A 14,564-nucleotide genomic window follows, 5' to 3' on the forward strand; every position below is an offset into this window, starting at 1 on the left:
TATTAATCGCTGTAGAGTTTCTTATATATGTTCATTTATATTTTTCTCCCAAGAAGATAGTCCTTTTTTTTTTTTGTCTCGTTTATCTACTCTTTGTGCATAAGGCAGGCAGGAGATGTCGGAGATGTCCCGATATAAGCATAGCTCTACTGTAATTGACATTTACTCATCTTGAGATTGAAAGTTTGAATCTCTATACTCAATTGTATTGAAAAAAAAAAAAAAAATCATGCGCTAGCCAGAAAGAGGTATCCTCTTAAGTTCCCTAGCAGAAGATTAAGTTAGAACTTATGTCTTGATTTTTTAATTTAATAGGTCTCTAAACTTTAAAATTATATTTTTATTAAAAAAATTGAAACGATCTAATAAATCTCAACTTTCAATTTTTTATTGAACTATAGATATCCTCTTTGGGTGAGGAATCCTTATTCAAAGTCTAGTTGATTTAGTTGGGTTGAGTTGGGTTTGTTTTTCTTTTTAGATTCAATTTTGGGATGAGTGTCGGTGTGGGTGTGATCATGTTGATTTTAATTATTTTATTTAACTTGTTTTTGTTAATCTTTTTACCGTTTGAATTTATTGATTACAAACAAATAAGATGACTAATAAACAAGCTCTTTCACATTTTATTGTGTTAAAAAGGTCATTTAATGATTAATGAAGAGATTATACACCATCCAAACTAATTTAATGATTTAGTAATTCCGAATCAATCACTATCCCACCACATGTTGCAGCTGTTTGGTTAGCTTAGCAACTTAGACTCTTAACATATTCTTCTCAAAGTAAAATAATTGATGCGATTCTCCATTAATTAAAACTGTACTTTGAAAAATCATTGTAGTTTCTAGGACCAAAAAATAGAAGGCAACGATATCAAAAACAATTTTTTTATGGAATAGTTTAAAGGATTAAATATTATTGCTTTTCACTTTTATGAAGCAGCTGGATATTAATGAGGGTGGATCTAGTGTAGTTTGGAGAGCAAATACATTATCATTTAGAAATAAAATAAAAAAGATTAATTATGTTTTTTACTTTTTGGAAGAAAAACTAGTAACCATCCGATCTCAATGTATACTATTATTGTTATTTTTATTATTATTTTTTTTTTTGAAAAAGATTAACCAACGAACATTTAGACGTTAATTACAAATCAAATAAAATCCAATAACAACTAATTAAAATCGGTGCCCCTCATTTTCTTTTTTAGAAAAAGGTAAACAAGTTCACGGACCCGGCATTTATCTGAATTAAGGCTCCAAGTTGATACAACTCCACGATCTAAGTTTAACTCATACTTAATTAACTTTATATTTAGAATTTAAAGTGACTATATGATCAATTATGAGAGTGAAAGATTGAATCAATTTTAAAAAGAAAAAAATTTGAACCATCAATATTTGAAATGATAATTAGTATCTCATCTCTTAGGCTATATAGATTAACTCGATAAAGAGTCTAATTTTATAATAGATTTCAATTTCATAACTTATTTAGTATGCTTATCTTTAACTTTCGTTCTAATATCTATAATGAATTGATTAAGAAATTTAAATTATTTAATAAGAACAAAAAGAAATATGGCAGAGATTATATATATTGAAAAGTTTGAAATTTTAAAATATTCAAATTTATTTACAAAGGGTTTCTACTAATAGTTTATTGTAAAATTTTCCAAAAAAACAATAAACTATTAAATGAAAAGAAATACAGAATAGATGAACTAAAATATATAATAATTTAATGATATTCATTTGTCTCATAAAAAACAGTATGTCCCTTAAAGTAAGAAAATTGTTGAGAAGGGATGAAGCTATGGTGTTTGGAGCATGCAGCCAAATTGTACTTTAACCTGCACACAGTGTACTACTTTCTAGAGGGAGAGGGAAAAAAAAAGCACCAAAAATAAAAAAGCAAATACTTAGGTAGAATCTAGATTGTATCTAAGCACCATACTCTTTCATTTTCTATACATATATAAAAGGAATATTTTTAATCATTTTCTTTTTAAAATCGACACGTGTCAATTTTTATTTGGGTGCAAGAGGTGCACCATAGATAGGTGCAGCAAAACAAAATGACATAATTAATGTCTCTCTTTACTCTAGAATTTCTATTATCATTGTAATATTTATTTTTTCCATTCACAACTTGACAAGTTATTTATTTGGACAAATTACGCAAATTATCGTTAAAGTAGGGTAATAGTTACAATTACATCCTTAAACTCCTAATCATAAAAATTGAGTGTTCAAACTTATATAAGTGTTTGACCTCCAAACTTGCATAATTATAGAAACGGTAACGATTATATTAGTTTGTGGGTTCAATTTCAACAACTATTGTAAGTCGGAGGGTTCAATTTACAAGTGAAAGTTTGAAGGTGTAATCACAACTATGAGCATGTGAATTTTGCAATTTGCCTTATTAAATAATATATTATTCTAGTATATAAGGACCTTTACTTTTAGATTTCTGCATCTAATAGATACTCAATTTCTAAAAAAATATCTTATAAACCAGAGATTTTGTAAACACAAAATCGAAAAATCTTGATAGATTAATTTAAACACAACCCTTATACTTTAGAGATTAAACTTACAACTACAAGCAATATACCATTATTGCTTTATATAAACAATTGGTTGAAACGAGTTCTTAAACCGACTCTATATCAATTTCATAATTTATTAATTCTATATATATATATATATATAGTAGTTTAGACAAACGTCTATCCATATGGTAGAAATTTGTTTGGAAGAGCATAAAAAAACATGTTTGAATATGTAGAAATGAGAGAGAGAGTGTGTGATTGGTGAGTGTGGTGGGAGTGTTGAAAGTGTCAGCGCCATCCCCGGGGGTTTCTGATGATGAATATTGAGAATGGCAAATGGCAAATGGCAAATGGCAAATGGCAGCTGCTGGTGCTGTGTTTTAGCTTGCATTTCCATTTGCCTTTGCCTTTGCCCACACACACTGGTTGCCCATTCAAACTACATTTTTCTTGGACTTTGTGCGCAGTCAAACTCTCTTTTAACCTTTTTACTTTTAACCCCTTTTCCCCCTCTTTTTACTCTCTCTTTTCCTTTTTCATTTTAGATTACAACAATATTTGGTATGCACAATTTTTTTATACCACTTTTATTTATTGTTTGTCACTTTTATTTATTGTTTGTCACGTTAATGCATTAGGTGGAAATTGGGATCCATTGATATTAAGTTAGGATCTACAAATATTTATAAAGTCAAATTTATAATGTGAACGAAAGGAATATGTTACTCTCTTGCAGTACTAGAAATTTTTTTAGTGTTATTTGAGTTTTGTTTATTTTTCATATATCTTCTTGACAAAATTTCCTATACTACAATCGTATGGATAGTTTTTCACACTATCTTAACTTTGTGTCACATTAACATGCTTTTAGAAATAAGGTGAAACCCACTAATATTAATATAGGATCCACAAATATTTATGAGGTCAAATTTATAGTGTGAACAAAAGGAATATGCCACTTTTATAGTATTAAAAAAAATTTCGATATAATCTAGAATACGATCATTTTCATACATTTTCTTGAGAAATTTTTTTGACAATTTTTTATACTACCTTTACTTATTGTATGTCGCATCAACAATAAAATGGGATTCACGAACAATTTTGGGAAAGAGCGCGTGTAGTGACGCGCGAAGAGAGTGATGAGAAGAGGAAAAAAAAAGCGGTGTGGGTCACGCGCGAATAAGTTAGGGAATGGGTCCCACGTGGAGCGCAATTCCCGAGGACCCCACACGTGCTCCTCCTTATCTGACTGCATGCCCTTAATTCCGCAGATTCCTGCCACCCAAACAATAACCAACTTTCTTATCTTTTTACCTCTCTTTTTATTTTTATTTTGTTAAAAATATTATTTAATTCATATATTTTAAAAATTCATGACTAAATACACCTATTTAAAAAAGTTAAGGACTAAAAATATATATTTTAAAAATGATGGACTGTACACACCTATTCTTCTTAGAGACTAAAAAAATATTTTACTCTTTAATTTTTGTTTCATTTTAATCTTTGTATTTTAATTTTTATCCGTTAGTTATTTTTTTAAAAATAAATAATTTTATTTCTTTATAAATTAAAATAAATTTATTAAAAACTAAAATTAGACACAATCTTTATATATTTTTTTCAATTAGGCTAATTCATTAGGTCCCTTATGTTTACTTTGATCTTGTATAATTAGGATTTCACCATTCAATTTCTGAAAGAGGATTTCACAATTTGCTCAAAATCACAAAAGCCTAACTGATTTCTTTTCATATGAAAATTAATTATTGGAATTCCATATATGAAAATGAACATGATGAGTTCTTATTCTAGTAAATTATGGCGTTAATTTTTTTTTTCCTTTTTTATTAACAGGGCGATTTGGATCTTTATCTTGTCCACAAGGATATTTCTCAAGTGAAGAGGATAGAGGACGTTTAGAGTAAATACATGCTCTTTCTTTTCTTTTTAATTTAACTTCTAACATTTTAAACGAGAATAATCTTAACTAATTTGATTATACTTAGTTAGTGATAAGATTCATTTGATTCTATCTCAAATTGGTGAAAGAAACTACATTAATTATTATATTAAATCATAATAACAAAAAAAAATAAATGGTTAGATTCAAATTTTTAAATTATATCTCAATTGACTTAGTATTTATATTATCAGAGGTTCGATTTCTTACCTTAAAATTTTATAAAAAAAATATTTAAATTAAAATATTAAAGAAATTAGAAGAGAAGAAGGTTGTAACTAACATTCGATTTTTTTATAATATTTTGGATTAGCATGAATTAAATTACATTAAATTTGAAGAAAATTTTAAAAAAAAAATATATATATATATATATAGATTGAATTGGTTGATGCATTCATCAAAAAGATTTGAAGGGACAAAAAGACATTATTGAGGGGAGAGAGAAAACATGGGATGTTGGGGCCATTGGATAAAAATAATATAATTGAATTGATTGTGTCAAAGAGAGAAGAGAGACTAGAGAAAGGAGGAATGGGGTGGGACCCACTCCCCACCGCCCATGCGCATGCTTTTCTATCTTACCAATCCCAACACCAAAAAAAACTCATCATCCTCCTCCTTCATCCCTCACCCTAAACCCTAATCTATATTTTTGTCGACTAGAGTATATTTCAATTTATTGTAATATATATGTATTAAAAATTATGATATTTTTTTATTGATAATTTTCCTTTTTATAAATTTTATATTAAAATAAAAAAATAAATTGACCTTTTTATTTTATCGTAAACAAATCATGAAACGTAAATATAACAAAATATATATTTATAAATTTGTTAATTTGTTTAAAAAACGTAAAAGGTTTTATTTACTAATTTAAATTTTTTTTATAAATTTTCTTGAAATATATCCATCCACATCAACATTTTATCGATGTTGTTTTCTTCTTGGGAAATGTTGTTGGTTTGTTGTCGTTCTTTCACTTGTTTATACGCAATGTTCATGATTTTTCGATTTAGTTTCTTTTAGCCAATTTTATAATTCGACGATTAATTATCATTTCGGGGGTCTGTAGTTCAATTTTTTACTCTTACTATTGGTAAACAAAAAAATGGAATTCTATAATCAAATAAAAGATTTATGGCCTATTTGATAGAGAATTTAAAAATAGAAATTTGAAAACAATGGATTCAATGAAAACATAGTTGTATTTTATGTTTTCAAATATATGTTTGCTAGAAGATTTCAAAAATTGAATTTTACTTTAAGCAGTTGATACAATATATTTATAAATTATAAAACTACTAATATTTAGTGTTGACAATAATATTATTAAAAATAATCATATAATTATTATTGTATAATGCTATATAATTTATAAACATTACATAATATACAGTATATTTTGTAAAAAAAATTAGTTGAGTTTATAACATGACTAATTGTATTTCTAAATATTATTATTTCTATTTAATATAATTCTAAATTTTGGACGTTAAAAATTAAAATCTGAGTAACGAGAACACAAAAATATCGTTTTCAGAATTTGCACGGTTTGAATCACATATTCTGAAAATAGTTTTCAAAACAAAATTCATGTGGTCTTCCAAATACATATTTATTAAACTCAATGAATCTGAAAACATAAAATAAAATCCGAATTCTTTACCAAACACGTCTTTAGAATTTAAAGGTTTCAATTTATAAAGAAAGTTGCTAACTAAATAAGGTGTATATATTTTTGCAACTCATTTAAGTCGAGTAGTAACTAGTAAGGATGGTACTGACAGGTGACATTTAACCAACATTAATTATTGCATACATGATTTGATGTTTATAAATCGTTACAATTACCTGACCAAAAAAAAAATCTAAAAAACGAGGTATAGAATGAAATATTCATTCACAAGACCGTTAAGTTTTTTTTTTAATTATTTATTGGGTGTTATTGAGTATATATGGATTTTATTGATATTCATTAAATAATATAATTTATGTTATTGATAATGAAATCAAACATACATTCGGGATAGATAATATATTCATTTTAAAATAGTCCTTTCATTTTTTATAATGAGTAAAAGAAAATTAAATTAATTACTAAAATTTCTAGTATTATGATAATATGGAAAAGTTTTCAAACTACCACAATCCTACCTTATCCATAGTGTATTGCTTTTTTTTCTTCTTCTTCTTCAAATTTATTGGGGGTATCTAATGCATCTTCGAAAATAGTAGATTTATTGTTGGTCTTTTCTTTTCCTTGGAAGTGAATCTATTTATATTTGTTAGTTGTCAGTGGGGGGTTACCAAATATTTGACTACTTGATTTGAGAGTTTTAATTATACTGATTTGAACTTTATCAAATATTTGACATGTTGATTTGGAGAGTTTCAAGGAGTATCAAATAACAAAAACTATTGATATGTGTTAGTTTATAATTTTGTTGGTCTTAGAGATGAATTTTATTGTATTATTAAAGTTCTGGAAGTTGGAACAATAAAAACTATATATTGATATGTGTTGAGTTTATGGTGCAAATTCGTTATTGTTTTATTTATTTTCCATAGAATCTAAAGAATGAATTTGTTTATTAAATTATAGACGATCGAGAAGGGATCTCTTTTAAAAATATTGTACTTCAAAAAACTATTTAGAAAAGTATAGTGGTTTTAAAACTAATTAAAGAAATATGGTTGTTTTGTGTGATCGAGGCAAGATATCGAGGGTTAAGAATTCGATGAAGGTGGATGACGAGGGTTGAGAACTCGACGTGCTTTTCCTTCTTCACTTGTCGAAGAGTTGAACATTTGACCTACATAAGTCGAAAGTTCAACCCTCGACAAGCTGAGTCGTCCCATCCCTGCCGCTACTGCACCGCTGACGAATCTGGGTAGCTTTAACTTTTCTGTCATGCTCTGCCACTGACCCAACCACTGCTTTTAACTTTCTTGCCGTGCTCTGCCGCTAACTCAACGACCGCTTTTAATTTAGCTCCCGTCAAGTGTTGAACACTCGACCTATGTGGTTTTAAACCCCAGCTATTCTCATAGATCTCACATATCATATTTTCGTTTTTGCCTTTGCCATTTCACTTTTCTCTGCCTTCTTCCTCTACTAAATCCCTCTCCTCTCATTTAAACTCGTTGCTTTTCATTTCTATTTCTCTTCTTCTATTAATCCCCCTCCTATTTTTTAACTCACTGATTTCCATTGCCATTGCCATTTCATTTTTGAAATTTCCATTATTCCCACACTTCTCCTTTGATCACAAACTATACTGGTTCGTTACTTTACTAAATTTTTATTTTTTAAGAATAATTATAAATTTTATTTTTGTTCTTATATTATTATGTTTTTATAGATTCTATTTTATTTTTTTTAATTTTTTGTAGTTTTTGCCAAGTAACAAATATCAGGAAAAAAGGGTGAACGTTGTCACTTTGAAGGAAAAAAAAAGAACTACCGTCGAATTTGTGAGTTGAACTTTAACTTTTATTTATTAGTAGTTTTTTGTTTTTATATTTATTTATGCTAAATATATCATTTTTATTCCTTATATTGATGTTTACCATGATAATGTTAATTTTTTAATATTATTTTTTAATTGAAGATCAATAAGTAATTTTATTTATTTGTCTTTTTTTTTTTTTTTAATGATATTCTATATTTAGTATTATTTTTTAGTTCACAAGTTTAGTATAGTTTAAAAAGTTTAGTTTATTGTTATGTTTTAAAAAGTTGATATTTATAGTTTAATACAAAATTATTGTGATAGTTAACAAGTTTAGTATAGTTTAAAAAGTTTAGTATAGTATGAAAAGTTTAGTTTATTCTTATGATATTTGATTTCTTTAGTATTAACTTTGATGTTTATAGTGTTAAAATATTTAGTTTATTGTTATGTTTAAAAAGTTGATGTTTATAGTTTAAACGTTTTAGTTTTTTTAGTTTAATACAAAATTATTGTGATTTTTTTAAATATATTTCTTATGATATTTGATTTTTCTAGTATTAACTTTGAAAATGTAGTTTAAAATAGTTTGAAAAAAAAATTATTTTGTTTTTTGTATTAAATTTGAAAAAATAGTTTTAAAAAGTTTACCTATTATAATTTGAAAAGTTTAATTTGTTGTTATGTTTAAAAATAGTTATAAAAGATTTAATCTATTGTTATGTTTAAAAAGTTGATGTTTTAAAAACTTAAAAAGTTTATGTTTATAAATTAAAAAGTTTAATATTTTTAGTTTAATACAAAATTATTGTGATTTTTTAATATACTTCTTATAAAAAGTATAATACAAAATTATTGTGATTTTTTTAAAAGTTTAATATTTTTTAATATACTTCTTATAAAAAGTATAATACAAAAAGTTGATGTTTGTCCTTTTTTTTTAAGAAAATGGCGGGCAAATGCTTGGGATTTTTGTTGTTTACAAATGGTAATATGATTGATGATATTGATGGAGTTGACTATGACCAACCACCAAGTGGGAGTTTTAGCATGTGAAAGTGGAATTGTATTTGAACAATTCATTGAAATGGTTAGGAATTAGTGTAGATATGGAATCAGATAGAAATAATATATAGACATAACCTAGAACCATCAGAATCAATAAGGTTTATGCCATTCCCTATTTCGAATGCACAAGCTATGAACTTGATGTTCTCAATGCCACTGCCACTGCCAATTTAGTGCATTTGTATGTAAATGTAAATAGGATAGGGATGGATATAAACTTGAATACATCATTTAGCCAGTTTGAAGATCCAACTCAATGTATTGATCCTGATCCGGAGTTAGTTGCATCGCCATGTGATAATGAAGATATGACGGCTAACAACCTGTACAGAGACTTCAGAACTGAAACGGATGATGAATTTGAAGAGTTGGATTTCGATGGTCGTGAACATGAGATGCTTTCAGATACATTCAACGATTTGGATATGAATGTACTGGATAACATTCGAGAACATGACCCAATTGTAGCCCCAGTGGACGTTGACAATACTCAATTGTATAAAGGGATGATTTGTCAAGACAAGAAAATGCTACAAACGGGTCAAATGTTTTACAATAAAATGTCATGCACCATATGAGGTTGTTGAATCGACACCGACGATTTGGACAATTCGGTGTAAGAAGTGGGAGGAAGGTTGCAAGTGGAGACTTCGTGCAATAAAGAAAAAATCGCATGGCTTGTTCGAGATCACTAAGTACGATGAGCACATACATGTTTTTATTCGAACTAAGTCAAAGTCATGTGCAATTGGATTCATCAATGATTGCACTAGAGTTCTGTGATGCCGTAAGAGAAAAACCATCTATCAGTGTGGCACAACTGCAGTCCGACATCAAATCAAAGTTTGGATATCATGTTCCTTACCATAGGGTATGAGAGGGCAAAAGAAAAGCGTTGGCTAAAGTGTTCGGTGATTGGGATGAGTCTTACAAATTGTTACCCAGGTGGTTGTATGGTTAAGCAGACCAATGTGTAGAGTAAAAGAAACGCTTACTGAAGGCCATGTTATCCTAACTTCTATATTTTGGGCATTTGGTCCTTGTATAGAAGCTTTTAATAAATGTCGGCCAATAATTCAGATAGATGGTACACACTTGTACGACAAATACAGAGAAAATTGTTGATTGCTACATCAGTTGACTCGAACAACCATCTTCTTCCACTTGCATTTGCCGTTGCTGATGAAGAGTTGCAGACTCATAGGGATGGTTCCTGAAACACCTGAGAGAAATTGTAACACACGAAGAGGTGTGTTTAATTTCAAATCGACATGCTGTATAATCGCAGCAGTGAACAATCCAGCAAATGGTTGGACGGGACCAAAATGTCACCATCGTTTCTGCTTACGACATATCATCAGCAACTTTAATAAAAAGTATAGATTTAATTCATTGAAAAATTATGTTTATCGTGCTGGGTGTCAGTTTCAAATTCGAAAGTTCAATAAAGCAATTGAAGATATCAAAGGAATAAATCGGAGCTGTCTGAGTTTTTTGACAACATTAGTTTAGAGCAATGGACTCAAGTACATGATGGAATCTATCAGAGTGCATAAATGGAGTCCTCAAAGGAGCTCGAATGTTGCCTATAAATGCTCTTGCTCAGATAACATTCTTCAAATGCGTGAATTATTTCGAGAAAAGAAGAGAAGAAATAAGGGATGCATTGGAGTGTCAAGATAAATACACCCGGTAATATTATTGTGTATATATTATATATATATATATATATATGTTATTAATAATTTATTTCAAACATATTTTATAATACTAAGTGGAGTAAAAATCCAGGTACGCACACGAGAAAATAAATAAATGGGCTGCAAGATCTAGTAAACATGAAGTACAATCATACGATCGGTATGAAGGTGTGTTTCATGTGAAGACCGAACATCATAGTCTCAATGCCAAAGAAGGAAACGTTCAGATATTGAGGAGCGGTACTGTTCATGTAACAAGTGGCAAGCATTCAGCATTCCATGCTCGCATTTTATGGCCGTTTGCTCACATTTTAACATGAACTATGAAGACTTTATTGAGGACTACTCTAAATTGTCAACGTATGCTGAATGTTACTCTCCTCAATTTCAACCTGTACCACATGAAGATTACTGAATCACGCACCCTAATATGTCCGTCTTACATCCGATCCATGTTGTTGAGAAAACCTGGTAGACCGAAAAGTTCATGTTATCACAACAAGATGGACTGGACAGAACCAACCACTCGACAACGATGTGGATTTTGTAATCAGTTAGGCCATAATCGAAGGAAGTGTCCTTCGTTACGGGCTCCAAATAGTTAGGGATTGAAAAATAAATATATATTTTTTATTATATATTCATTTTATTGTATATTCAATTTTTTATTATAATTTATTGTATATTCAATTTTTTTATATAATTTATTTTATATTCAATTTTTTTTATTGTAATCTATAAAGTTATACATTATTCTTTTAATTGAGAAATAAATACTTCTTTTATCATGTATATTTAATTAAGTGTAAATACTTTTATTGTATATTCAATTTTTTTATTATAATTTATAAAGTTGTACCTTATTCTTTTAATTAAGTTGTACATTATTTAATTAAGTTAATTAAATTGTACATTATTTTTCTAATCGAGAAATAAATATTTTTTTAATTGAGAAATAAATATTTTTTTTGTTCTTTCAGATCATGGCTTTAAATCCAGGACCTGTTGATCTCGATGTTTTGTACGACCAGTCCATTCATTGATCATCTGTTGTATGGCGAGATCGTACTACTGGAGAAATATCTTGCAGGCGTCGAGAGACAGTTCTCCAGTGCACCCCGCTCTACCCTTGAATACTATCACTACTACGCATATCTGGATTCTATAGGGTTGCCAAATTGGTATTTATTCAGTTGGACTGGCATCTGATCACAACCTTGGTCGAGAGATGGAGGCCCGAGACACATACATTTCATATATCTATTGGAGAGTGCACTATCACTTTACAAAACATAGAAGTGTTGTTGGGGTTACCTGTTGACGGTGAGCCGGTCATCGGAGTGATGTATGATGACTGGTCACAAGTTTATCAACTGTACCTCGGTGCGACCCCACTTGCCGACAAGATTAAAGGATCGAAGTTAAGTTTGATATGGTTAGAAACACAATTCTGTGAGCTCACAGATAATGCAGACGAGGAAACCGTCATAAGATATGTGCGAGCATATATACTACAAATGATGGGTGGAAGTTTGTTTTCTGATAAATCAAGTAATTTTATTCACTTGATGTTCTTGCCACTATTAGCTAACCTCTATGATACAGGGCAGTATTCGTGGGGTGGAGCATGTTTGGCATGGTTGTATAGACAACTATGCAAAGCAACAAGACTTGAGGTTCGAGAGATAGTTGGGCCTCTCATACTTTTGCAACTATGGGCTTGGGAGCGATTTCCAACAATGGCTCCACGGCTATAACATGTTAATGACGCCCAGTTAGTTGGACGAGCCTATGGTTCTCGGTATATTGTTTTAATTCAATTTAATTTTTATATCACTGATCTAGTTAATTTAGATTCTAAATTATCAATTTAAAAATTTAGGTGGAATGACAAATTTTGTGTGACTAGGATAACCCACATGTAGTGAGCTAGTATAGATACATGTTTGATCTGCTTCAACTTCAACCTGATCAGGTACATTACACTGAATCTAATTGATTATTTTATACACATTTTTATTGTATTTGTCTTTAATATTATCCAATATAATATTTTGTGTTTCAAGTTATTTGGGAGCCGTACAAAATTATTATGCATACTTTGCCTAATTTTTGTACGAATGGTCAAAACATATGGCGAACGATGAGTCCTCTCATATGTTGTCACATTAGTGAGTGGCATCTTCCTGACAGGGTGATGAGACAATTCGGTTTTCAGTAGGATGTCCCATCGCCTTGTAATATTGAACCCCTACTGTATGATATTGACTTGAGGACTGGAGATTGATCCGAAAAAGTTGCACATTTGGTAGTGCGATGGCACTATCGTGCAAGGTTTATTGCAGTGGGTGTTTCTATTGAACAGTTTGACAGGGATGTCACTCAAGAATATATTCATTGGTATAATAATATCATAAGGCGCTACGTCACTCGTCCGGGAGCAGTTGTGGGTCATCTGGTAAATGAATGAATATTATCTAATTATTTTCAATTTAAATTTATTTTAAATATTATGTAATTGTTTTATAATTCACAAAGATCGAACAACAGTAGACTCTGTGAAGTTGCGAATGATCTGAACCAAGTTCTTGCTATATGTAGTGACAATGAAAGCTATATGGAGGAGATACATTATATGTACGATATACCTATTGTTCCTCCACCAGCTCCTAGACGTAGAGGACCTGTTCGGGAAAAGGATGAGTTTGATGAGGTTGCCCATAATGTGGAAGAGTTGCCCTTGTGATGCAGACGCAAAGTCAAACTGATTATGTTAGTCCGATGATGATGATGCCAGCATTTGGTTCAGGACATTATGCCTCAAAAGCTGGTTTTTCGTCTTCATACGTGCATGGACATGGTCGGGGTCGTGGAGAGCATAATGAATATTTATATTATGAAGCGCCTGTAGAAGTACCCGAGCAACATTAAGAAGAACCCGAGCAACATCAAGATGAACCCGAACAACCTCAAGTTCGAAGTCGACAACGACAACCAGCTCGAAATCGACGACGTCCGCCTTGTGGGACACATTGATTTTTGTAATTATTTTTATATAAATGAGATATTTTAATTTACACTTTTTTTATTTTTATGAGATATTATTTTTTTAATTTATTCTTTTTAGAGTTTAAATAAAATAATAAAATATTTTTAGAAATTGTTTTTATAAAATGAAAAATTAAAAAAAAAATAAAGAAAGAAAGAAGAAGGCCGAATGTCTAAATTATTAAAGAAAAAAATAATCTACTAGGTCGAATTTTGAACCCTCGACCTATTAAAAAAAACAATATTTTTCTAAATAGTTTGAAAAGTACCATATTTTTCTAAATAGTTTTTAAAACTACAATATATTTTTAATTTTTCCATCAAGAAGGGTGAAAAAGTAGGTCAAGTGGAATTGTTTTACAAAAGTCACTTATCAGAGAATGATGAGTGGATAAGCGAAGCCACCAAAGAAGCATTTGTAAGTTATATTGTATCATATATGCGTAATTTTATATTAATCCTTATATATAATATATAACCTCAAAAATCATTATAAATATAGGTGGCAATGTAAGAGGAGATTGGAAAATCATCACAAGATGGATTTAAATTAACAACGGTGGAAATTATTTGTGAACGGATTTTGGAAAAACAACCAAGCTGATGGAACATAAAGAAAGCATGGAAAAGTGGAAACGAAGATCGATAACGTTTTAATTACATAAAATTAAGAATAAGCATGCATAAAGGATTAGAAAATACAACCTTTGTAGAATCCACCGCAATCTTCTTCTTCATGCTCGATCGACACCACCAACGGTAAA

The 14,564-nt window shown here is 29.6% G+C and overlaps 1 pseudogene; it reads left to right on the plus strand.

The window, feature by feature from the left end:
• Nucleotides 1-11,735: 11,735 nt before the first annotated feature.
• On the plus strand, nucleotides 11,736-13,683 carry LOC150038189 (serine/threonine-protein phosphatase 7 long form homolog; annotated as a pseudogene).
• The last annotated feature ends 881 nt before the right edge of the window (nucleotides 13,684-14,564 follow it).

This window comes from Benincasa hispida, chromosome 1 (genome assembly GCF_027475165.1).
Source record: "Benincasa hispida cultivar pf3 chromosome 1, pf3_genome.v1.1, whole genome shotgun sequence".
Lineage (NCBI taxonomy): Eukaryota > Viridiplantae > Streptophyta > Magnoliopsida > Cucurbitales > Cucurbitaceae > Benincasa > Benincasa hispida.